This window comes from Heteronotia binoei, chromosome 3 (genome assembly GCF_032191835.1).
Source record: "Heteronotia binoei isolate CCM8104 ecotype False Entrance Well chromosome 3, APGP_CSIRO_Hbin_v1, whole genome shotgun sequence".
Taxonomy (NCBI): domain Eukaryota; kingdom Metazoa; phylum Chordata; class Lepidosauria; order Squamata; family Gekkonidae; genus Heteronotia; species Heteronotia binoei.
Window position 1 is genome coordinate 116963737 of NC_083225.1, and position 25838 is coordinate 116989574.

General features: G+C 42.0%; 1 protein-coding gene across 2 annotated transcripts in view; it reads left to right on the forward strand.

Annotated features, from left to right (window-relative positions):
• NRIP1 (nuclear receptor interacting protein 1) overlaps positions 1–25838 on the forward strand; it is a 135446-nt gene that overhangs the window by 9044 nt on the left and 100564 nt on the right. The gene's annotated exons all lie outside the window — the stretch shown is intronic.

Sequence of the window (25838 nt, forward strand, 5' to 3'; positions counted from 1 at the left end):
GTGTGGTTTTGAGTAAAATCTGTTTAATCCAATTACAAAACTTTTTAAAATTCAGAATTAACTGTTGGTGTAATCCCATCAAAAGTTATTGTAGGACAGGTAATGAGACGAAGAACTTACCTTAGAGAACTGAAAGAGAAAATCACTGAGGGTTTTATGAGCTCTTTAGCTTACTAAGGAACCTTCACAGAAAAAATGAATTGGGTTGATTGTATATATCATATTTAGATGCTACAATAGCTGTTTACATTTCTGATTAGCTAATATTTATTGCTGTAACTTACATTATTGCTTAGTAAATTAATTAAAATGACTCTGATGCAGAAATATTTGAGAAGTTGTTCTATGTGTACAATAAGACATCATCCCCCAGTCAACAACTAGATTGGTCCATGGACAACTAATGTCCTCTCATGAAGGTGCATATTGAGCATAGTTGATGCCACACTACATTTATAAATAATACAATTAATATGTATCCTTCTGTCATCACTGATGGTTGTCTGCCGCTGGAAAATTGAGTCTCTATAGTTATTTCTGATTATACATTTTTTAAAAATCTGGTGATTCAAGCATCGAGACAGATGGGTGGAGAGTATTTTTACAAAATATTTTGTTTGAAATTTTCCACCATTTACAATGCAGAACATATTCAAGAGAGTTGCATCTTTAGTTGTGTCAATTACTTTTTCATCAGTACCATTATTCAGTTTGCTGGGCAACTTGTTTTGGTAGTCACAGAGGGGAAAATAGAAAAGCAGCACTTGCACTTCCAGCAGCTTAGTTGGCATTTAATATTTTACGACAAGTTTTTAGTTTAACATATTTGAACTTGTACTAGATAGGGTTAATAGGTTAGCACAAAAGGTCAAATCATAAGGCATTAGGCTTAATTAAGGGAGAGCAGGAGTGGCAGGAGTGTGTGACAGCTAAATGAGTTTCCCACGGACTGATGTTGGTTACTGTACAACCATGCTTCAACTTAAGTGAGTTATTTTGTTCAAAGGGCAATAGTGATTAACAGTTTGACATGCTAGACATTTCTATCCAATCCCATCTGTTTTAGAGGTTAAGAAAGCACACCTTTATGAGCTGATGGATTGATTTGTGTGACCTGTCTAGTGAAGATTAGGAGTCCAAGGCCAGTGCAGTAAATGTCAGTTAAAGAATGTTGCACTTTCCTAGTATTTTGTTTTAACTGTCAACTGTTTTGTTCTGGGAATAACTGTCACTATAAAACTTCTGTATAATAAATGTAACAGTTCTTGGTCAACATTGCAGGAGATTTGAATTCAGACAAGTCTTGAATACATTTGCTTAAGTATTAATTTTGATTTGTCATTTATTCAGTAACCAATTTTAGCTTAATGTGGAAATAACACACCATTATAGGTGCACTGCTAACTGCTAGGAAAAGATATTTGAAGAGACAGGGACACCAACAGCAAAGTGAGGGAGAGATAGATGAGGGGAAGGACAGAATGATCTGGAAATTGGGAAGAAGGCCATGAAGGTAGGCAGAGGAATTGGAAGAAAGCAAGACAGATTGAGAAACGAGGATCAAGAAACTGAGATGGTAACAATTGAGTTTATTCTCATGATACTAAAAAATGTCCTGATTTGTGCAGCTGAAAAATGGAAACAAACAAAAAAATTTTTTGTTGAGAGCAAGTGCTCCCTGATTGTGCTGAGCAAAAAATCTGTGGTGTGATTATTGTAGTGCAGACTATAGTGGAAAAGACTTTCCTTGCAATTTTTGTATGAAGGAACCAGTTGAGTCATGGTTTGATTGGCTGGCTTCATGTGCTCAGGCCACCACCAAACAATAGCAAGCTAGGCTTGCCAATCCCCAGGTCCCAGCGGGGGTTCTGCTTTCCCAGGCTTCTTCCCGCTCCCAGTCAGCTGGCCGACGGCGGGAAGCCCCACCCCCACAGCCACCATGTTCCTTTCCACCTCTAAAGGCTTCTTGGGATGGTGTGTCTGTGTCTTAAAGGCTGAATGGGGGTGGGGGGCAGGGAGGAGGTTGAACAACATGACTGCTCCCAGTGGTTGTGAAAGCAGCCCAGACCCTTCGTTGGTTGCACAATCTTTTCAGAGGTCGTTTGCTTAGGAAAGGTAAACTTGAACCTTTGTTGCTCTGTGTTACTTTGAAGAAGTTGGAAGTTCAGCAACTCGTGAGTAGAGATGCCGATCCCCTGCTTCAGAGTCGTCAGAAATGGGGGCGGGGAGGGAAATGTCTGCCAGGCACTTCATTATTCCCTATGGAGATCTATTCTTCATTATTTCTAATGTAGGGAAGGCATTTAAAAGGTGTGTGGTTCCTTTAAATGTGATGGCCAGAACTCCCTTTGGAGTTCAGTTGTGCTTGTCACAACTTTGCTTATGGCTCGACCCCAAAGTCTCCTGGCTCCACCCCCAAAGTCCCCAGATATTTCTTGAAATGGACTTGGCAACCCTATAGCAAGCACGGGTAATGACAGCTGCAAACCTGTCAAGTCATTTGAGAAGTTGAGGTGTTTCCCACTAAACCAAACATCTGGTTATTGGCTCTGAGCACTGCTGTTGAACCAGACAAATTCAGCTGTGGGTGAATTTCCTGTAAAATTCGCTGTATCTCCAGTTTATACATCAAAGAAGACAGCCTGTACACACCCTATTTATGTAAGCTGCTTGGGAATGTGTGCATTCATGCAGCTATATGAGAAGTATACGCATGTGTATATACACTCAGAAGACCCGTTCTCCTTTTGCCTCTCCAGCAATCATGAATCATGTGATGATTTTTTTCAAGTGATTGCTCAAGGACATGTTTCAGCACCTTTATATGTTTGATGGGTGGAGTTTATCTGTATTGAAACCTCCTAACCCCTTCCGTCTCTACATATACAATTCCTGGGTAATTTAAGTTTGGTAAGTGACTCATCCTACTATCTTTATTATTCCTCTACGCCCAAGGTGTGTGGATTTTTGTATGTAACCTGAGCTAAAGTATAATTCAGTGCTATTTTTATTATACTACAACTGAGACGCTTCAATCACATTATGCATATGCATATTTGAAAGCCTATTTGCCTCAATAATTACGAGGGTAGAGATGGTAGATACTGATAGAAGAGAGGGTACAGCGGAAGCTGCTGAAGATTCTGTGATCTCACTGTATCAGCAGTTTACTGTTTCAGAAGGCATCTTATGAGCTTAACATAAAATAAGTGGTGCAACAAGTCTGACTGTGTGCCTTGTCACATTTATGACTTTGTAAACTCAGGGAAATAACATCTCTTCTGTTGCAAGATTATTAATACACTGCTAAGGTAATAAAATAGTTTTGATAAAGTTCAAGGTTCCTGCTAGTTAAAGGTAGCTCTGCGTATGTGTGTATCAGTCATTAGGTTTATATCCCACCCTTCCCCACAAGTTGGTTCAAGGTGGTTACAACATATAGTAAAATATAATAAACATTAAAATGTATAATTTAAAAACCCAGGTGTAAAACAGTTAAAACAAGATGGCAACTAAACAAGCACCTTCAAGTAGTCCATAGTGCTTCCTGCAAGAGGTTGGCTAGATGAGAGTTAATAGCACCTTATTTCTATTATGCCTTCTTTTACAGTCTTGGAAACAGAATAACATACGGGGCACTAAAGCAGGTGCTGAGAGCAGGGGAGGCTGAGATTGTTGAGCGGCTGCCACCTCAACCAAAGGCCTGGTGAAACAGCTCCATTTTTATCCTAGTTAAAGTCAAACAGAGGTCAGATTGTGTTGTTGTATAGACTTTGGTCTCAGCTGTGTATTGCATCAGCTTTGCTTTATAAATAAGTAGGCATTGTTTGTAAGGATGTTAGCTGCGATTATCCCTAGGGACTATAATATTTCTTTAAGTTGTTTTTATATTTACACACTAGTTCTTTAAAATAGGAAAAAATGAGTGTAATCCATACTTATTAGCTGCCTGCTGCTTCTTTTTCTGCCCCATGATAAAACTGATCCCAAAGGCTGAAAGACACTTGGAAATAGTACAAGATTTACAGCTGAATAAAGCAGGAATCAAGTTTCACCTTTAAGACGAACAAAGTTTTATTCAGAATGTAATCTTTCGTGTGCTCTAAGTATGCTTCATCAGACGAGGGGATCGGGTATTATGGGCTGAAATACATGCAGTTTGTTGCTTAAGAGTGCAAACTGGCTGTGGTCACATGATAAAATAGTGTGGCTTGGCCATTTGGTCTAGATAGCCATAAAAGGTAATAAAGTTCCCTGCCAATTGGTATTTTTGCAAATCACAGAAGGACATGTATTTCCTAGTTGTAGGCTGCCTAATTTACTTATCAGCATCAATCTATACATTATAAACATCATTCTAGTCTGCCATTAGAAAACAAGAATACATAAAATGAAAATGGGTTAGGTATATGTAATGAGATGAATAGCCAATATCCCTTATTTGAATATGTCACTATAAAACATTATTCTGACACACTATTATAAAAGAGAAATACATTGGAATACTGTGGATGTATAGCTATACTCCCTGAGAGTGGGTTTAGCATATGTAATGAGATAAAAAAACCAATATCCCTGTTCAGTCCTGGGGAGGTGTTTGTTCCAAGTTTCATAATAATTTGTAATTCAGCAATTTTTCTCTCCATTCTGTTCTCAAAGTTCCTGATAATAAGGCACCCTGAGCCGCCTCGGTGGGGAGGGTGGGATATAAATAGAAAAAAATTAAAAATTAAAAAAAAAATGAAATTTACACAGACTTCCATGAAAACAGGAAGCCATCAAAAGTCATGCTTTTGTCCCTTGCATGAGCTCTTCTGCCAGTTTTTCCTTCTCGTACCCTAAACTGGTCTATGGGGCTTCTGACTTTCAAGAGTACTTTTTAAAAAAAGAAATGGAACTGTATGAGGCTAGAGAAAGAAGGGAAAGGCAGCTGAGAGCCCTTCAAATCCAAACTGCTGGGTAGAATCCAAAAGTTGTTTTTAGCTAGTGGAGGCAGCACAATTTTAATTAATTTTCTTCTTACTTTTTCCTTATGCTGCTCATGAAGCTATTCTCTCTTCTGCAGCAGAAAGGAGACATTATAACCCACTTCAACTGGCAGAAAGGACTTGTTTGAATAGATTCAGTCTTTGGATTCAACATATTTACATTTACACTGGCACTGCTGTTCTTAATTGAGTAATCAGTGCAGTTGATATGAGCTTTTCTTCGTGACTAAAGTTAGCCAGCATTTAATTTACCTGACATCATTTTATGGCAGTTTTTGGAGCTCTGAGTGCTGTATAGAGTAAGTTTCTAAAATGTTCCCAAATTATGTTCAAGGCACCCGTGCATTCTCAGTTTCAGGACTGTTGCTAGGGACAGTAATTAAGTAGAAGTGACCAGAAAGGTAGTATAATGGATCACCCAACCCAAGATATAAAAAGCCAAGGATGGCAAGGGGAGTGGCAAAAACCACAGGGACCCATTAAGATTAGCATTCAAGACATGTATCTACTGGAGCCAAGTCACACCTCAAAGGAGCTTGAATAGAAGAGTGTACACAGCAATGGCAAGGTTCCTTTCAGAAATTAAAGTTAAGAGGATATGTGAAGGCAATCCTTCATTCAGCCTCAGCACAGCTACCAACTTGAACAAAAGTCGTTCATTAATGTGTCTTGGACTCTATTAGGAGCAATACATAACAGGGTTTTCTTTGAGCAGGAACGCAGTTCTGGCGGCTTGGCATCAGGGTGTGTGGCCTAATATGCAAATGAGGTCATGCTGGGCTTTTCCTACAACAGAGCCTTGTGTGAAACAATGGTGATGTCAGGGGTTCCGGCTGCATAGGTATCTATTTTTTCTTCTTTCTAACCTGAAAGAAAAATCTTCCAAGTATGCAGACATCATAGATCAGCCCTGTATAATCAGTTCAGCATTGTGATACATATACTGCATCTGTAGGGACTTGCACCATCACAGTGAGATAATGTTTGCTTGGTGGAAGAGGATAGTGAGTATTAGAAGCCTGGATTAGGAAAAGTTCAATAAAGCAGCTTTTGCAGGTTTAGGGCAGCTGTCCCACAATAAGTGAGAATTCCATCAGGAAATTTCTTTTTCTTCCAGGATTTGTAGCACTGGTTAAATTCAGGTGGAGTGGAGTTTTAAAGGTTTTGGCAACATTCAAATTTACATAAGTTTCATTCATTAGTCATTTACAAGCCAAATTATTAATTTTCCATTAGTTCAAACTTTTAACTGAGAACCTTATATTTTAATCTTTTTTAGTTTATAAGCAGCTCAACATCCATCTTATCACTTAACAACCTAACATTACTGTTTTTTGTTTTAATAATAAACTCTGTTTTTTACTCTTTAGTGAAAAGATAACATTATTAATTTATATATCCACTTCTCTTATCTATTACAATGTGGCAAAAAACCATAGGGACAGGCATAAATAAAAGAAATACGTTTCTGTCTAGTGAAGTGTTGGTAACAGATTCACACTTATGTTCCTTTGTACATGTGATAATTTCCTAATGTTAGAGTAAATGGAGAAACCTTTGTGCAAACATTAAAGTTTTGACTGAACCAGTGGTATTTGTATTCACTGAGTAACATAATCCTGTATTGTTTTGTGTGGGGAAAATGATCCATATAAATAATTTGAAACAAATTTATATTTTTATGAATAAAGAATTTTCGTTACTCTGTATCAGGGGAGGCCAAACTTGCTTAATGTAAGTGCCGCCTAGAATAAATGTCAGATGTTTGAGAGCCTCAAGAAACCAGGCAGGCAGGCAAATAGGTTGGAGAGGAAGGAGGGGGTGGTGGAAACAAATCAACTTCAACTTAAAAAATACGAAGTTGGCTGATGGGGCAGTGGGGACTTTGAGAGCTGCACAATATGTGTGAAAGAGCCATATGTGGCTCCTGAGCCACAGTTTGGCCACCCCTGCTCTATATAGAGATAGTAAAGTTTACAGCTGTAGATATTAAGTTACTATGAATCATGCAAAGGAATAGGAAATTGGTATACCTTTGGAAAAAGGGAGGAGGGAACATGTCAGCCATGGACATATTGCCCGTGGAATATTTGGTTTTGGTATCTCCCTGGTCCAGTGTGTATTCTGGTAATAAGGTAAGCTCTGTTGTGCCCTCAAACATCAATGCTACACCCTCAAACAAAAAAAAAATAACCCTCAAACCATAGAGCTTTTCCCTCAAACCAGAGTGTCCTGCACAATGTCCCCAGCATGAAGACATCACATCTACATGAAGTCATCATGCGTGATGTCACTGTTTGGGTGCCAGGAGAAGCCCCCAAAGGCAGGGAACTCCCTGCTCAAACCTGGAGGCTGGCAAACCTAATTCTAGGTATGTGCTTATTACATCCAGATAATGCTAAACCTTGCTTTTAAATGTTGCTGGGGGCTGGCAGTCCTAAGTGTAGGTATGTGCTCATTACATCCAGATAGCTCTAAACCAGGGGTGGCCATGAGAGCCACATAGAATAAATGTCAGATGTTTGAGGGCTGCAAGACATGAATGTCAGATGTTTGAGAGATGTTTGAGGGAAGGGAAGGAAGGCAAATAGATGGGAGAGAGAGGTGGAAAGAAAGCAACTTTAACTTTAAATGTATTTGCCAAACTGCTGGTGGGTTTGGTTTGGAGAAGTGATTTAAAGAGACAAATGTCTTCTCCAAGCTGGCCCACAGTGTGATGGGGGCTTCAAGAGCTTCACACTATGGTGAAAGAACCACATGCGGCTCCCGAGCCGCAGTTTGGCCACCCCTGCTCTAAGCCTTGCTTTTAAATGTTCCTTTCAGTCTGTAATGTGTGGTGTGTTCCAACATTTGTGTGAAGTATAATGTCTGGTTCCACATACTATCCTTGTTGACAAGTTGGTAAAATGGGGTTTGGATCCTGTTACCTTTAGGTGGATCTGTAACTGGTTGACAGATTGCACCCAAAGAGTGCTTGTGAATGGTTCCTCATCCTCTTGGAGAGGAGTGACAAGTGGAGTGCCTCAAGGATCTGTCCTGGTGGTGGACATCTAGTAAGGCAAAAAAAATATTGGGTAAGCGTTTATGAATTCCTGCAAGGAATGTTGAAAAGCGGAATTCAGTTTAAGCCTGAAGTTATATTACTATCTATGGTGAGGAAAGAGGTGGTTAAAGAAGATGCACACTTGCTAATTCACACTGTAACAGCCGCAAAAATACTATATGCAAAATATCGGAGACGAGAAAATCCCAAGTTTGGGAGAATTAATAGATAAGGTTTTACAAGCTGCAGAAGCTGATATACTTACTGCGATACTTAAAGGGAAATAAAAAATATTGGCTAATAAAAAATGGGAAAAACTTTATGTGTGGATACAAAATAGTGTCAAAGATGAGGAAGGTAGTGGATCAAAATGAGAAAGAAAAGAACTATAGAGGCAAGACAAATGAAAAGAGATTGGTAAGAATGTAAGAATATCAATTAATGTATAAATATATGATGTAATCCACCTTTGCTTTGTTTTAATAATTTTTTGAGGTTTTCATAGTCGCTTAAATTTGTTAAAATAACTTTTTATTACATAAGTTGACTTTGAAATAGGATATAAAATGGAGTGTAATGAAAAGATGGAATGTAATAGTTGAATTCACAGCAATAAAATGTTTTTTCTCTTTAAAAAAACAGGATCTTTCCTGGGACCTGTTTTGTTCAACATCTTTATAAATGATTTGGATGAAGGAATAGAGGGAATGCTTATTAAATTTCCAGATGATACAAAATAAGGAGAGGTTGCAAACACAGAAGAAGACAGAAACAGGATACAGGATGACCTTGACAGGCTGGAAAACTGGGTTAAAATCAAGAAAATGAATTTTAACAGGTATAAATGTAAAGTTCTGCATTTAGGTAGGAAAAATCCAATGCATGGTTATAGGATGGGGGAGACTGGTCTTAGCAGTAGTATGTGCATTATTAACCTGCGCCTTGCCAGAGGCGCGAGCCTTTGGTGTGAGCCGAAGGGTGAGAGCTAAAGAGCTCTTGGCCTGTGGCTCTTAGCCTGGGGGCTGTGTAAGGACCAGGAACCCAGATCCCTATTGTCCTTGTGTTCCCAATAAGATAAGTAGACCCTCCAGAATGAGAGCCAGATAAACAAACAGGATTTAAAAGGGGACTGTAGATTTTAAAAAAAGCTATCATGAAGGTAGAATGCCAGCAGGGGGTGGGGTGGGGGCTTTCCAGTGTTTTGCACTGAGTGTCACATGTATGACTATCTGCCCACAGGACAGAAGTCTTGGGTGTGTGCTCGATGCAAGGAGCTCCTGGTACTCAAGGAACGAGTTCGTACTTTTGAGGCCGAGGTGACTGACCTGGAGAAGTGGAGACAGTCAGTTAGGCGCTCGGAGAAGACTCTCGGGGACATATTAGATGAGCCCCACTCTGAATGTGGCAGCCCCATTGTTGCCAGGGAGCATGAGGGTCGAGAGGGAACAGGGCACCCTGCTGAGGATAAGGGGAATGCGCCCTCAGAAGGGACCTCTTCTTCAGTTGGTGAGCGGGTATCCTTGGGCAGGGAGGGGGGCAGAAACCATCCCTGGGCAGGGAGAGGGGGGTGGGTCTTGGTAGTTGGTGATTCGATCCTTAGGCAAGTAGACAGCTGGGTGGCAAAACCGTGTAGTGACCGTATGGTGACTTGCCTGCCTGGTGCGAAGGTAGCGGACATTACGCGTGTTGTAGATAGGCTGATAGACAGTGCTGGGGAGGAGCCAGTGGTTGTGGTGCATGTTGGCACCAACATTGTGGGGAAATGCAGTCGTGAGGTCCTGGAGAAAAAATTTAGGCTGCTAGGCAGGAGACTTAAGGCCAGGACCTCCAAGGTAGCCTTCTCAGAAGTGCTACCTGTTCCACGTGCAGGGCAGGAGAGACAGGCACAAATTAGAAGTCTCAAGGTGTGGATGAGACGATGGTGTAGGGAGGAAGTTTGTTAGGCACTGGGATGCTTTCTGGAACAAGCGGGAGCTGTACAAAAGAGACGGTCTCCGCTTGTCCTCAAATGGAACCAAGCTGCTGGCGCTTAAAATAAAAAAGGTGGCAGAGATGAAAGGTTAGCTGTTACTTTTCTACCGGGTAATGGATCAGAGTTGTCCACTGAGATGGTGAACCATTTATTATTCCTATTCTTCTGATACAAGATGGAACTTCAGCAGGCACTAAGTCTAGTATGGGTTCAGTCTAGTTGTAAAACTCCTTAGAACACAATGATGGTGACTAACAGTATGGAGTGTCTGCCAAAGTCTCGAGGCAGCAGGAGGAAGATTGTGGGCCTAACTTGCCTGGGAAGTTATAGGTGTTTGTATACAAATGCTAGAAGTGTTTGAAGTAAAATTGGTGAGTTGGAATGTTTAGTGCTGGGGGAAAACATAGACATTGTGGGAATTTCAGAAACTTGGTGGAATGAGGAGAATCAGTGGGACACGGTGATTCCTGGATATAGGTTATATTGGAAGGATAGGGAGAGAAGTGTTGGAGGTGGGGTGGCTCTGTATGTCAGAGAGGGTATACCGTCCAGTAAGACTGAGGTCAAAGAATTAGATCCCCTTCTAGAAATGCTTTGGGTCGAAATAGAGAGCCCAAAAGGAAATTTAACTATGGAAGTTTGTTATCATCCACCAAATCAAAAGATAGAGGATGATTATAATATGATGGAAGGATTAAAGATAGCGGCTAAACGTCAAAACTGTCATAATAGGTGATTTTAACTACCCGCAGATTGATTGGGTCAATATGTGTTCAGGTTGAGAGAAAGAGATTGCGTTTCTAGATGCTCTCAATGACTATGCTGTGGAGCAGATGGTCATGGAACCTACCAGGGGTGGGGCGATCCTGGATTTGGTTCTAAGTAATACCCAACACTTGGTGAGAGATGTAAAAGTGATTGCACTGCTTGGGAGCAGTGACCATAACATTATTGATTTCACCATTTGTATAAATAGGGAGTTGCCCCCAAAAGACCAGCACAACCATGTTTAACTTTAAAAGGGGTAAATTCTCTGAGATGAGGAGGCATGTGAAGAGGAAACTGAAAAGAAAGGTAAATACAGTCAAAACCCTTGGGGAATCTTGGAGGCTATTTAAAACTACAATCCTAGAAGCTCAGATAAAATATATTCCACAAGTTAGGAAAGGCACAAACAGGTATAAGAAAAGGCCTGCATGGCTAACAAACAAAGTAATGGAAGCTGTAAAAGATAAGAAGGACTCCTTTAAGCTAGTCCAAGTGAGATTAATAAAAGGAAACACAGGCTGTGGCAAATCAAATGCAAGACTGTGGTCAGGCAGGCAAAAAGGGACTATGAGGAGCATATTGCAAAAACATAAAGACCAACAATAACAATTAGAAGCAGGAAATATATATATATATATATTAATATATTAGAAGCAGGAAACCAGCCAGGGAGGCAGTGGGGCCCTTGGATGACCAAGGGATAAAAGAATTACTGAAGAAGGATATGAAAATGGTTGAGAAGCTGAATGCATTTTTTTGCCTCCGTCTTCACTGTGGAAGATGAAAAGTGTTTCCCTGCTCCAGAACCACAAATTTTGGAAGGGGTGTTGAAAGACCTGAGTCAAATTGAGGTGTCAAGAGAGGAGGTCCTACAACTGATAGATGAATTAAAAATTAATAAGTCACCAGGTCCGGATGACATATATGCAAGAGTTCTGAAAGAACTCAAAGTTGAACTTGTGGATCTCCTGACAAAAATATGTAATCTTTCATTGAAATCTGCCTCCATTCCTGAGAACTGGAAGGTAGCAAATGTCACCCCCATCTTTAAAAAGGGTTCCAGAGGAGATCCGGGAAATTACAGGCCAGTCAGTCTAACTTCAATACTGGGAAAGTTGGTAGAAACCTTTATCAAAGATAGAAGGAGTAAGCACATTGATAAACACAAGTTATTGAGGAATACTCAGCATGGGTTCTGTAAGGGAAGATCTTGTCTCACTAACTTGTTAGAGTTCTTTGAGGGGGTGAACAAACATGTGGATAAAGGGGACCCAATAGATGTTGTTTACCTTGACTTCCAGAAAGCTTTTGATAAAGTTCCTCATCAAAGGCTCCTTAGTAAGCTCGAGAGACATGGAGTAAAAGGACAGGTCCTCTTGTGGATCAAAAACTGGCTAATTAATAGGAAGCAGAGAGTGAGTATAAATGGGCTGTGTTTGCAGTGGAAGACGGTAAGCAGTGGGGTACCGCAGGGCTCAGTACTTGGTCCCATGCTATTTAACTTGTTCATTAATGATCTGGAGTTGGGAGTAAGCAGTGAAGTGGCCAAGTTTGCACATGACACTAAATTGTTCAGGGTGGTGAAAACCAGAGAGGATTGTGAGGCACTCCAAAGGGATCTGTCGAGCCTGGGTGAGTGGCAGATGAGGTTCAATGTGGCCAAGTGCAAAGTAATGCACATTGGGGCAAAGAATCCCAGCTACAAATACAAGTTGATGGATTGTGAACTGGCAGAGACTGACCAAGAGAGAGATCTTGGGGTCGTGGTAGATAACTCACTGAAAATGTCGAGACAGTGTGAAATTGCAATAAAATTGGCCAATGCCATGCTGGGAATTTTTAGGAAGGGAATTGAAAACAAATCAGCCAGTATCATAATGCCCCTGTATAAATCAATGGTGCGATCTCATTTGGAATACTGTGTATAATTCTGGTCACCGCACCTCAAAAAGGATATTATAGCATTGGGAAAAGTGCAGAAAAGGTCAACTAGAATGATTAAAAGTTTGAAACACTTTCCCTATGAAGAAAGGTTAAAACGCTTGGGGCTTTTTAGCTTGGAGAAACGTCGACTGTGGGGTGACATGATAGAGGTTTACAAAATTATGCATGGGATGGAGAAAGTAGAGAAAGAAGTCGTTATCTCCCTTTCTCACAATACCAGAACTCATGGGCATTCAATGAAATTGCTGCGCAGTCAGGTTAAAATGGATAAAAGGAAGTACTTCTTCACCCAAAGGGTAATTAACATGTGGAATTCACTGCCACAGGAGGTGGTGGCGGCTACAAGCATAGCCAGCTTTAAGAAGGGATTGGATAAAAATATGGAGCAGGGGTCCATCAGTGGCTATTAGCCACGGTGTGTGTGTGTGTGTGTATATATATATATGTGTGTGTGTGTGTGTGTATACACATGCACACATATATTGGCCACTGTGACACAGAGTGTTGGACTGGATGGGCCGTTGGCCTGGTTCAGCATGGCTTCTCTTGTGTTCTTGTGATCTAGGGGATCTTAGTGGATCATACACTGAACATGAGTCAACAGTGTGATGAGGTGGCTAAAAAGGCAAATGCAATTTTGGGCTGTATCAACAGAAGTATAGTGTCCAGATCATGTGATGTGATGGTATCGCTTTACCCTGCTCTGGTAAGACCTCACCTGCAGTATTGTGTTCAGTTTTGGGCACCACATTTTAAGAAGGATGTAGACAAGCTGGAACGGGTCCAGAGGAGGGCAACGAAGATGGTGAGGGGTTTGGAGACCAAGTCCTATGAGGAAAGTTTGAAGGAGCTGGGGATGTTTTGCCTGGAGAGGAGGCGACTGAGAGGTGATATGATCACCATCTTCAAGTACTTGAAGGGCTGTCATATAGAGGATAGTGTGGAATTGTTTTCTGTGGCCCCGGAAGGTAGGGCCAGAGCCAGTGGTTTGAAATTAAATGAAAAGAGTTTCCAGCTCAACATTAGGAAGAACTTCCTGACCGTTAGAGCGATTCCTTAGTGGAACAGGCTTCGAGAGGTGGTGGGCTCTCCTTCCTTGGAGGTTTTTAAACAGAGGCTAGATGGCCATCTGACAGCAATGAAGATCCTGTGAATTTAGGGGGAGGTGTTTGTGAGTTTCCTGCATTGTGCGGGGGGTTGGACTCAATGACTCTGGAGGCCACTTCCAACTCTATAATTCTATGATTCTGTGATTCTGCAGTATTGACCATTAATCATTTTTCAAAATGTTCCATGTAAAGAAAGGAAAATCTCATTATCATCTATATATTAGAATGTTTATTTATTATATTAAAATGATGAAAAATGTGGGCCCTTGTTCTTAATTTGTTCATAGTAATTCTAGAGAGAAACCTTCTATATCCAGTTTGAATAAACTGCCCCTAATTATCTGTCTGTGTCTCTCTTAATTCTGTACACTTGGTGACCTTGTAGCCATTGACCTCAGTCTGGAACAATTTCAAAGTCATGTAAATGAATGTAATTAAGGTATTGCTTATCATCTTGCAGAGTTCAGAGGGAAGTACATTGGCTAGAAAGGTTTGTTTACTTAATCTGGAAGGTCAGCTACTGTTAAATTTTATTGCCTAAATGGTTTGGTAATGCGTGTATTTAGTTCCTAAAACAGGAATGTTTGGAAATGCAAATAATACATTTATTTCACCTCAGGGTACTATAGCTTTCTTTATTAAAGAAATTTATTTCTATTCTGCCACATTATTATGGTATATAGTAAGAAAATTTCCTATGCTTAGCAACAAGATCATTTTTAACATTTTTGTGTGGCTCAGTAATCAAGCCTATAGGCTTTTAAAATTCTAAGCTTTGCCATGGTTCCTGTGGGCTTCTAAAATTTGCAGCTCTGCCATAATTCCCAGGCAGTCATGCAAAGAAACTAATTTTCTTTATATAAATTTGTGACACCTATATGTGCAAAAAGGGTGAAAAATTTAGTAATCATAATGACCTCATCTCACACATGTTTATGCCATTAGGTGTTTTTTTTGTGTTAGGATGTCACACCATTCCGAAATCAGCCTGCACTGATAGCTTGGCATCGTTATGCAGACAAAATAAATTATTAATTGATATGTAGATATGTTTATGGGGTAGACATGCAGCATCAGGGATATGATAAATAGCAGACTCGGCACATCTGTTCATTTGGACATTTTTATTCTGCCTCTGCAGGACTATACTGAGGCGGCTTACAAAATAAAGCATAATATAAACATAAATTGTTGTAAGCTGTTAATTAAAACCAAGCATTAAAAATCCAGCCAGTTTATAAAAAACATGAGTAATTAAGCATCTTAAAATGAATAACAGTTCTCAAGAGCTTTCTTGGCTCTTTCCTTCCTTCACCAGGGGACCAGGAGGGGGAGGAGCCTCAGCCAACAGAACGAAGAGAAGCTTGGCATAGTAGCTCTGCTGTGCAATTGAGAGAGACTGGCAAAGCAAACTGTCTCTCCTCCCCAAGGGAGGAGCCTCAGCCAGTGGAGAAAATAGAGGCATTGCTCTGTAGCTCCTGTGCAATTGAGCAAGCCTGGCAACGCAAACTGTAATGCAGAAGAAAGCAAGAGAGAGGGAGAAGGAAGCAGATGACAGCCAGTTGCTTGGGGGCCTGATTTGGCCCCTAGGCCATATGTTTGGCATCCCAGTCTAGATCTCCAATTAAGATTGACTCAAAAGTAGGGAGACCAGTCTCCCGCTTCAGTGAGAGACCTCCTGATGGGCTTGTGGGGGGAAATTGCCCAGAGGTGATGTCACATTGTCAGTGTGCAGTCTGTGCAACACTCCGGGATTTTCACACCACTGTGGTTTTATCATAGTATTTTGTCCAGATTCTAGAGCACTGTGCTGACAGCATGCAGAACCATGATATTTACAGGTATTCACTGGAAATGATGGTGCAGTGTCACCCCTGCCATTTCTGCCTCTTTCCTCTCCCTCTGCCTCAGAGATGAGGCTAGTAGCAATCACAAAGTACTTTTTCAGTAGCATTACCTTGCTTATGGAATGCCCTTCATCTCGAGGACCACCTGGTGCCTATGTCGCTGTCCTTTCAGTGCTAGGCCAAAACATTTCTGTTCATCCAGGCTTTTAATTAAGGCTATTAAGGGAATTTCTCTTTTGTTCTCTACCAACTTTTATTTTAAACTGTCAGTGGTCTATGTTTTTATGTTGGGCTAGATTTTTAATGCTGGATTTTAATATCTTTTAATGTTTCGTTTTTATTATTTTGTAAGTTACCTCTGGCAGGATCCTGGAGAAGCAGCATATTTTCCCCCAAATACATAAATACACTAACTGTGGAATTTCAAACAGAATTGTGCCATTTTAAGCCTATTGACTTCAGTGAGTTTAGAAGGGTGTATCTCTGCTTAGGATGGTATTGTAAGTTTCTTAAATATTTAACATGTATTTTACTATTTTGAAAATCAGTGCAATACATTGGTTGTTTTTAGGTAACTTAAATGAAGTGTGCTTGCACATGAAATCTCATACCATGATTACACTTTTGTTGGTCTTAAAGGTGCCACTGGACTCAAAATTTATTCTACTGCTTCACACCAATACAGCTGCCCACCTTGGATCTACTATCTTTTACAACCTGTAGACATGACAGGTTTTTGTAGAAGGTGTTTTTTCTTTCAAGTTTTTTTCTTCTTTACACTATTCCTTTTCCTTTTTGATATAATGCATTTTTCTTTGGAAGTCTGAAATGAACAAAACCTTCATTCTGAGTTTTAAAAGTTTTTTTTCTCTCTGTGAGCAGAGGATGTCTGGAAGGAGAAAAGTCATTCCAGTTGTTTTCTAAACTTTCATACAAATGGCTAACAGGTCTAGACCAGGGGTTGCCAAACTGTGGCTCGGGAGCCACTTGTGACTCTTTCACACATATTGTGTGGCTCTCAAAGCTCTTACCGCCCCACTGGCTGGCTTGGAGAAGGCATTTGTCTCTTTAAATCACTCATCCAAGCCAAGCCAGCCAGCAGCTTGGAGAACACATTTAAAATTAAAGTTGCTTTCTTTCCACCTCTCCTTTTCACAGTCTTCTTTCCTTCCTTCCTCCCTCCCTCCCTGCTCTCAAACATCTGATGTTCATGTCTTGCAGCTCTCCAACAGATGACATTTATTCTATGCGGCTCTTGCATTCAGCAAGTTTGGCCACCCCTGGTCTAGACTCTAGACAGTGGGGTGGTTAAGCTCCCCCCCTTCCAAGCAGCGAACAGAGATTTGGAGGAATTAAATAGTAGAGAGACTTCAGGAAGGAAAAAAATCTGGAAAAGTTTCTCTGACCTGGCCCTGGTCTGGTCAGCAGTTGGAGGGAAAAGAGTAGATAAAGAATTCCTTGCAACAAGGAGGAGGTCTCTTTGGTGCTTTCCATCCATCAGAGCTTTGGTGCCTTCCTCCATCAGAACAGGCAGAACTCTTAACTTAGGTCTGGAGGAGGTAGCCATTAACCATGTGCTGACCTGAGGAGCTGAAGGAAACTTCAAGGTAGTGCTAACTCTGTAGAGATCTGTAACCCTAAGCGAAGAAGCCTGTCCTATATTTTAACATCTGATAGGGCATGCATAGAGAGAAGGACAGAGGAATTGCATTTTACCCATTTCTTTTAAATCCCTTGCTTAATCTTGTGTGGTGCTAAAAGTATTCTTGTGAAAATATTCTTTTAATAATTAGTTTCTACTTTTGATTCTGGTAGTGGTTCTCTGTACCACATAGACCTCCACCATATTGGACATGCTAATTTAAAAGGACAGCCAGGAGAAGGCAATCAATTGGCAAGTGGCTATTCCTCTGGGGGCGCACAAGACAGTAAATGGTCCTTGTGGTGACCAGACACTGGGCAGCGGGAGACCCACAGGCAAGGCCTCAGAATTTGGAAGGGAAGCTGGGAGTACTGACCCTTCCAGCAGGCAATTCCTACAAAGGTCAGTTGATGGCGGGTTACTGGAGAAAGAGAAAAGCCTCTCCAGGTGTTGGGAAAACAGCAGACTGTTCTGCCACAGCCCCACTTTTCTCCACAGTGGGGACCCAAGTGGCTTATGAATCTGTTACCGATCCTTCATATTATCTTTGCAACTACAATCATGTAAGGTAGATTAGACTGAGGAAGAGAATGACTGGACCAGAGTTACCCATTAAGCTTCCATGGCAGACTAAGTGTAAAAGTAAGCGGTTTCTGAGTCAGAGTCTCTGACATCCTAGTTGGACACTCTAACTCATGGGTGTCAAATGTGCAGCCCGCGGGCCAAACCAGCTCCCAGAGGGCTTCAATCAGGCCCGCGGGGCTCTCTTCTCTCCCCCCATCCTCTCCCTGCAAAGCTCAGAGGTTAATTATGATCCCAGTTCCTTCTGCCTTCTCTTTGCACAGGCTAAAGCTGAAGCGAAGCTGCAAAGAAAATGTGGAATGGATTTCCCACTCAGATCTATAGGCAGAGCAGACTGGAATGGGAAATCCACTCCACGTTTTCCTTGTAACTTTGTTTCCATGGAGAGGTTTAACTTCCCAGCATTCCTGTGGCAAGCTGAAGCTTCCTGGAGTTTTGTGTCCTTGCAGATCAAGTGTGGATGCTTTGAGTCAGTTTTGTCTCTTCTCAAATGGAGTGAGAACTAATGCCTAGTGAGTATTCTAACTTGAGAACCCACAGCCAAAGGGGGATATTACACTGGAAAGCCATTGCTAATCTGAGTAGACCAGGGTGGGGGGGAAGCTTGCAATGCCTTGCCTTGCCATTTCACGTTTTCCCAGGCTGAGAGAATTTTATTTTTTTAGTTTTCTGCTGTGTGATCCTTGTGCTTTTCCTTGATGTTTTATTTTTAAAATTACATTGCAAAATCCCACTATTCCCCTATCTTTCCATTTTAAACAAAGTTTTGCAAGAGTTTTAAGCATGTTTCTATATTAAGTTAACAAATAATATATTTAATTGTGTTTGCCTGTGTCCTTTATAAACTGTACATCTCCTCTCTCTGGCATTACGTTTTAGGATATGCATGACTCAGCCCCACCAAGTCCCATTATGTCAGATCTGGCCCGCCTAACAAATGAGTTTGACACCACTGCTCTAACTACTACAAGCTAAACTGCAACCTCATATCATAGCAAAAAACTTTTAAAAAATTAAACAGTTATTCCAGTGTTTTTAATAATCTTATTTTCATTAAAGAAAATACATTTTTATTCATCCTGAAGTGTCTAGGAACCTCTATTACATGTAGTGAGTATTAAAATTATATTAAACTAAAAATATTTTGAAGAAAAATAAAGAAAAAATATATATTAAAGGATACCTAAGTTTGCAGAATGTAACTATTATATGCAAGATAAGACTCGTTGAAATCTTAACCACTCACACAGAATAGTTACCATAATAACAATACCACTGTTTTTGAAAGCAGTACTGCTCTTGTGTGAATATGTAGAGTGGAATAGACAATAAATAGGAATTGAGAAAAAATTAATGTTACAGTTGATGAGGCTAATATGTCAAAAGACTGATTACTTTTTCCTTCTAATCATTGTAGATGGAATTAATTTTCAGTTACTAAAGTGTTATACTTTTCACGAATGAAGATTTGAGCATGTGGCCTTTTCTTTCAATAATGTGATACTCTATATTTAAACATAGAGTCTAAGTTTTAGCTGGATAAGGGACAAAACAGCTAAACAAAGTGTTATGTATTTGCTGTGTTAGTAGGCCTGAGCTTGAAGCATGCTTCCATTACTTTCCAGGATCCTGATGCCTGCATTCCGATTGGCTGTTCTCTTCGAACCGGCCAATCAGGACATGAGGCAGTTCTTCCAGGAAATGCAAATAAAAAATCCTGGAAAGACCAATAGGAGGGATTGCCATTGACTAAAGGGGGCATGTTTAACTCAGCCACAGCGCATAAAATGAATGAAGCCTTTGCCGTTTGTGACTGTTTTTTCCTTCAATAAAGTGTTTTTGGTTGATTCAGAGCTGGCTGAACTCCTTTTATTTCACAAAGAGATACAAGCAGGGCATAATTGCATGCAGCAGACTGCCAAGTGACAAAAGACTATGCTTACTCCTACATTGCCCACAATGACAATAAACAGTTGCTTGACCCATTTGGAGTCTGGCAACCAGCCAGTTAGCCAAGATCATAGCTTGAAGCTGCTGAAGAAACCACTTGAAGGTTTCCCAGATTCACAGTGGGCTAACTTCACGATGTCTAGGGCCAAAGGGTTTTGGAGGGGAAGCTGGTGGATGTTTCATTTTTCAGCAGGGTTCCCTGTAAGTTGCACTAGAGCAGTGATGGTGAACCTTTTAGAGACCGAGTGCCCAAACGGCAACCCAAAACCCACGTATTTATTGCAAAGTGCCAACACTGCAATTTAACCTGAATACTGAGGTTTTAGTTTTAAAACTAATGAAATTAACAAACTGAAAGAACATTTGGTCTGGATAGCATTTGCTCAGGAAACCAACAAAACAGTAACATCTCAGAATGGGAGAATGATGGTGATGGGAGAATGAAGGCAATAAATGGAGGCTGTTCATTGCTCTGTTGCTTGGAGGCTGTTCATTGCTCTGAGAACATGCCTTTCCCAGAGGTGTTCCTGTCCATCCAATTTACTTTTGAACATGTAACATACATTATAAACATCATTCTAGTTTGCCGTTAGGAAAAAAGAATGCATTAAAATATAGTGTGTTTAGTAGGAGCTGGTGGTTAGGGTGTCCAAATCAGATCTGGGAGGTCCTGAATCATATGCCCACTCTACCCTGGCAGCTTGCTTTGAAACCTTGGACCAGTATTATACCCTGAGTTAACCCGCTTCTTAAGAGAAGGGGAGAGTGTGTCAAACCACTTCAGTGTCCTTTTGGGGGAGGAAGGCAGGGGATACATGATGTTAGTTAATAAATTAAGTTGATGAAAGGAGTCCACTGATCTACATGGCTAAATCTGAGTCCAGCAGCACCTTAGAGAACAAGATTTTTGAGAGTCAAAGCTCCTTTTATCTAATCGAGGGAGCTCTAATGCTGGAAAACTTGTGCCCCCTCCCCCAAATCTTGTTGGTCTCTAAGATGCTACTGGGCTCTAATCTAGTTGTTCTACTATGGACCAGCACGGCTACCCTTGGAAACTTCAGGGATAGTCTGAATTGTATTAACTAGAAAGTCTGATGCAGGAAAGGAGGGCAAGTTTGGTGTAGAGGTTAAGTGTCAGGACTCTTATCTGGGAGAACTGGGTTTGATTCCCCACTCAACTGCTGGAATGGCCTTGGGTTAGCCATAGCTATCACAGAGCTGTCCTTGAAAGGGCAGCTTCTGGGAGAGCTTCTCTCAGTCCCACCTACCTCACAGGGTGTCAGTTGTGGGGGAGGAAGATAAAGGAGATTGTGAGCTGCTCTGAGATCCTGAGTTTCAGAGTGAAGGGCGAGATATAAATCCAATATCATCTTCTTTCTTTAAACTAAACTGCAATCCTGTGCATGTGTAGAGAGTACCACCGGTACCACAACAGTTTTGAAATATAAAACGTAACCAAGTCTTGGCCACATGAAAGTGTGAAGCTGCCTTGTACCCATCTTTCTAGTGCAGGGGTAGCAAAACTGTGGCTCGGGAGCCACATGTGGCTCTTTCACACACATCATGTGGCTTTTGAAGCCCCGCTAGAGAAGGTATTCGTCTCTTTAAACCACTTCTTCAAGCCAAGCCAGCCAGTGGCTTGGAGAATGCATTTAAAATTCAAGTTGCTTTCTTTCCACCTCTCTCTCTCCCTCCCCACCTATCTTCCTTCCTTCCTTCCTTCCTTCCTTCCTTCCTTCCTTCCTTCCTTCCTTCCTTCCTTCCTTCCTTCCTTCCTTCCTTCCTTCCTTCCTTCCTTCCTTCCTTCCTTCCTTCCTTCCTTCCTTCTCTCATGATGTTCATGTCTGGTGGCTCTCACACATCTGACATTTATTCTATGTGGCTCTTACGTTAAGCAAGTTTGGCCACCCCTGCCCTAGTGGGTCCCATCTAACCCACTCCTTAAAACTGCAGGAATACCTGCAAGGAATTTTCCTCTGTGTGTTGTGCTTGGGGGCTGCATTGTGGTTGCACCCACCCACGTCAAAATTCTGAAGGTGCTCAAAAAGGTTGGAGTGTCTTGTTGTCTCTCTGAAGGAGGCCAAGTTAGGGTTGACATGTTTGGGCTGGGAAATACCTGGAGATTTGGAGGAAGGAGCCTGAGTTTGGGGAGAGGAAGAGCTTCAATGAGATATGACTCCAGAGCCTTGTGCACCAGCGGGGGGGGGGGGGGGGAGAGGATGAAGGAGCACGCATGCCCACAGAGAGGGCTCCAAGTTCTGCCTCTGGCACCCGTGCCATAGGTTCACCACCACCGCACTATAGTGTGTGCTAGTGCAGCAATTTCTGGAACTGAGTGCAGGGATTTTCATCCCAATGCACAGGTCCCAAAAGTGGGTGGTTCCACCCCCTGACTTGCCTGATAATTGACTCACCAGCTCCTGTGCTAGGCAGTTGCTTTAAGTCCAGTGCCTGGCTGTGGGGCGGGCCATATAAAGGGAGTTGCTTGTGAGGGCCCAGCCCTTCTTCCTGTTCCAACTAGAACTCCAGGAAGAGGTTTCCTGCTGTGCTGGCCAGCTGGAAGTTGGAGCTGTTGGGAAGCTGCCACCCAAGAAGATCTGCTGCGCTGTCCCACTGCATCAAGTAAGTCTCCCCCTCATCTCTCTCTGCCCAGGAGAAAGGTTTGGAGGGCCCTAGCCAGGCTGTGCATTTTTCTTCCTCCCAATGGACTGTAAAGCTAAATTCAGCATGAGACTCTTCATGGGTCTCCTGCCGCCAGCAATGGGAGTGGAGCTGCAGGGGATCCCCTATGCCCAGGAGAGAGGTAGGGAAAGAGGGACTCGAAGGGCCCCAGCCAGGCCGTGACTCCTCTTCAGAGGGCAGCTGGCTTGCTGAGGGGTAGCAAGGGAGGCTTGCTGGGAGGCTCTTCAGAGGGCAGGGGGAGGAGCCAGGTGCCACATGCAGCCAGGTGGCTGGTTGTTGCCTTCCCCAGGCATGGATGTGGCTGAGCAGGTAGCTTGCTGAGTGGTTGCAGTTGGGGCAGCTAAAAGCCCCTCAAATTTGCTTTGGGGTGGGTGAGGTGGGGAAGGAGCCAGGCGCCACATGCAGCCAGAGGAGCTGGTTGCTGTCTCCTGCAGCCCCGGAAGTGGCTGGGCTGCTGGCTTGCTGAGCATTGGCAGTCAGGGTAGCAAAAAGCCTCTCAAGTTTGCTTTGTGGTGGGGGACAGGAGCCAGGCACCAGGTGCAGCCAGGGTAACTTGCTGTTGCCTCTTGCAGCCCTGGCAGTGGCTGGGCAGCTGGCTTGCTGAGGGGTAGCAAAAAGTCCTTCTGTATTAAGCAGCTAGGGCAGCAAAAAGTCCTTCTGTATTAAGATCTTTTGGTGTTGGAGCCAGCTTAAGTGTCCCTTTAATAATAAGAGGAAGAGTAAGCATCTTTAGACTGGAGAAAAGCTTCAAACCTTGATCACTGGAGTGGTAGCAGAGGGGCAGGATTCAGCCACAAGGTGACTTGAGTATTCTATACTGAGATTTGCAGTTTTAAAATCTGATATTGTAAGAAAACATCTCTCCTTTTGTAAGCTATCTGCTTGGTTCATAATGCTATGTAAGTTGTTTGAAAGAATGCACTTCAGTATATTTTCCAATGTGGCTTTTAGAGTTGTCTTGGTTAGCTGGTGGGGCAGCAGGCACCTTGAGATTGGTTGGAAAGAGTGGGGGGAGCAGATAGAGGATGTAAGGAGTAAACCAGGAAGATGGAGGTTGGTGTGTGTGTGTGTCTTTTAGTGGCATTTTAATAGGACATAAGATGAGCCAATGACCCATCCAGTCCAACAATCTGTGTCACACACAGTGGCCAAAACCAGGTGCCATCAGCGTTCCACTAGCGTGACCAGCACCCCTGGATCCCTCCCATTGTTACCCCCCTGGTTTAAGACCAACAGGTTTTTTAGGGTATAAGCTTTTGTAAGATTACACCCTAAAAATCTTTTCCAGGTGTTACTGGACTCAGATTCTACTGCAGACCAGCATGGCTACTCTCGGGAGGTGGGGGTGGGATTATTCAGGCAATCCATACTGCAGAACAAAATATTGGCCTTTCTCACTGGGTTGCTGTGGGGTTCACTGTGAAAATTTAGCTGAAGGACTTAAATGAGTTGCATAAAAGCTAAGTTTTAATTTACAGTATCAGTATTAATAAAAGTGATTTCACTGATGTTTTCAGAGTGTGTGTGTGTGTTGGTCTACAGTGGAAGAGCTAGATTCAAGTCCAGTAGCACCTCGGAGGCCCAAAGAATTATTGAGGTCTAAGAATTCAATGGTCAGAAAAACCATTCATCCTCAGCTACCCAGATTTTAAGGCAAGCAGCTAATTTGTGATTTGACTTTATGATGGTGTTTGTGGTGAGAGCTAGAGAATATTGCTTGGCAAAATATTTCACTTCCAAGAAAATTTTCAGGGAATAAATAAGATGTTGTACCAGCATTTTTTATTCATGTTTGTGTGTTTTGTATGTTTGTAAACTGAAATAAAAAAACAAACATCTGGGCTGGTTCACAACTTTTATGGTCTGGGTCATGGAAGAAAAAATTTTGCACACAGAGCTTCAGAGTTTAGAGGGAACATTGCTGCTCATTTGCCAGTTTTATGAGACAATCCCCAGTTTCATTGGCCATAATTTCAAGCAGACATTGGAAACAGAGGATGCTATGCCTTGGAACTTCATGATCTGGAACCAAATTGAGCCTTTTGTGTGACACTGCATCAGCCTCATTCTGATTTTTTTTTCAGAATAGATACTCATGGAAACCCCCCTTGATATGTAGCAATTGGTGATGGCCATGGTCCAGTACTCCATTTTCCTCATCTTAGGTGCATAGGCTAAGGAGTTGAACCTGGTTGCTTGACCACCTATCTTCACCCACCTGGGCTTGATATGGTAGTATGACAGCTGTATTCTAGGTTGATACCAGGGCCATCACATTCAAAGGAGTCTTCAGCTAGCCTTTCTATGACTACCAGGTACTTACCTGAGGAAAGATTGTGCTTGGCTTAGGTGTCATCAGAAAAACATTTTCACTCTCCTGTGTCCAACTTAATGAGTAGATGAGAGAGATTGATAGGCACAGGAACAAGGGACAAACTTTAGTGTACAGTCGGAGGCATTAGAATGTAAACTCAACAACCAGGCTTAGGTTTTGCTTAGCCCAGTGATTCATTTGAATATAAGAAGGTTACTCATAAACTGTTGTCAACCACAAAACAAGCAAGCTGGGCAGAATCATTTTGAAAAGCACAAAGTTAATCATAGTTATATTGGAGGAACCAGAAAAACTAGGGACAAAAATCAATTAGACTGCATTTGACACAGTCGACCATCAACTAGTGTCCCGCCGCCTCGCCGACATGGGGATTCAGGGGTCTGCCCTTCAATGGCTTACCTCTTTTCTCCAAGGTTGGGGAGAAAGGGTGGCAATAGGGGAGCAATCGTCCCAGAGACACCCATGTGTGTGGGGCACCTCGGAGCGGTTATCTCCCCGATGTTGTTTAACATCTATATGCGCCCCCTTGCCCAGATTGTCTGGAGATAAGGGCTGGGTTGTCACCAGTATGCAGATGGCACCCAGCTCCATCTATTGATGGGGGGGCCGGTCCAACTGTGCCCCAGAAAATCTGTACCTGGCATTGCAAGCCATAGTGAAATGGCTTAGGCAGAGTCGACTGAAATTGAATCCAGCGAAGACAGAGGTCCTGTGCCTTAGTCGTGGTGGCCTGGGTAGAGAGATCCCTTTGCCAGCCTTTGATGGGAAGCCACTGGTGCCAGCATCAAGGGTTAAGAGCATAGGGGTGCTCCTGGAGCCTTCATTAACAATGGAGGCTCAGGTAGCAGCCACTGTCAAATCTGCATTTTTTCATCTTAGGCAGATAAGGCAGTTGTGATTCCATACCTGGAGCATAACGACTTGGCAACAGTGATCCATTTTTTAAATTTTTTTTTAAATTTTGTTTGATTTATAT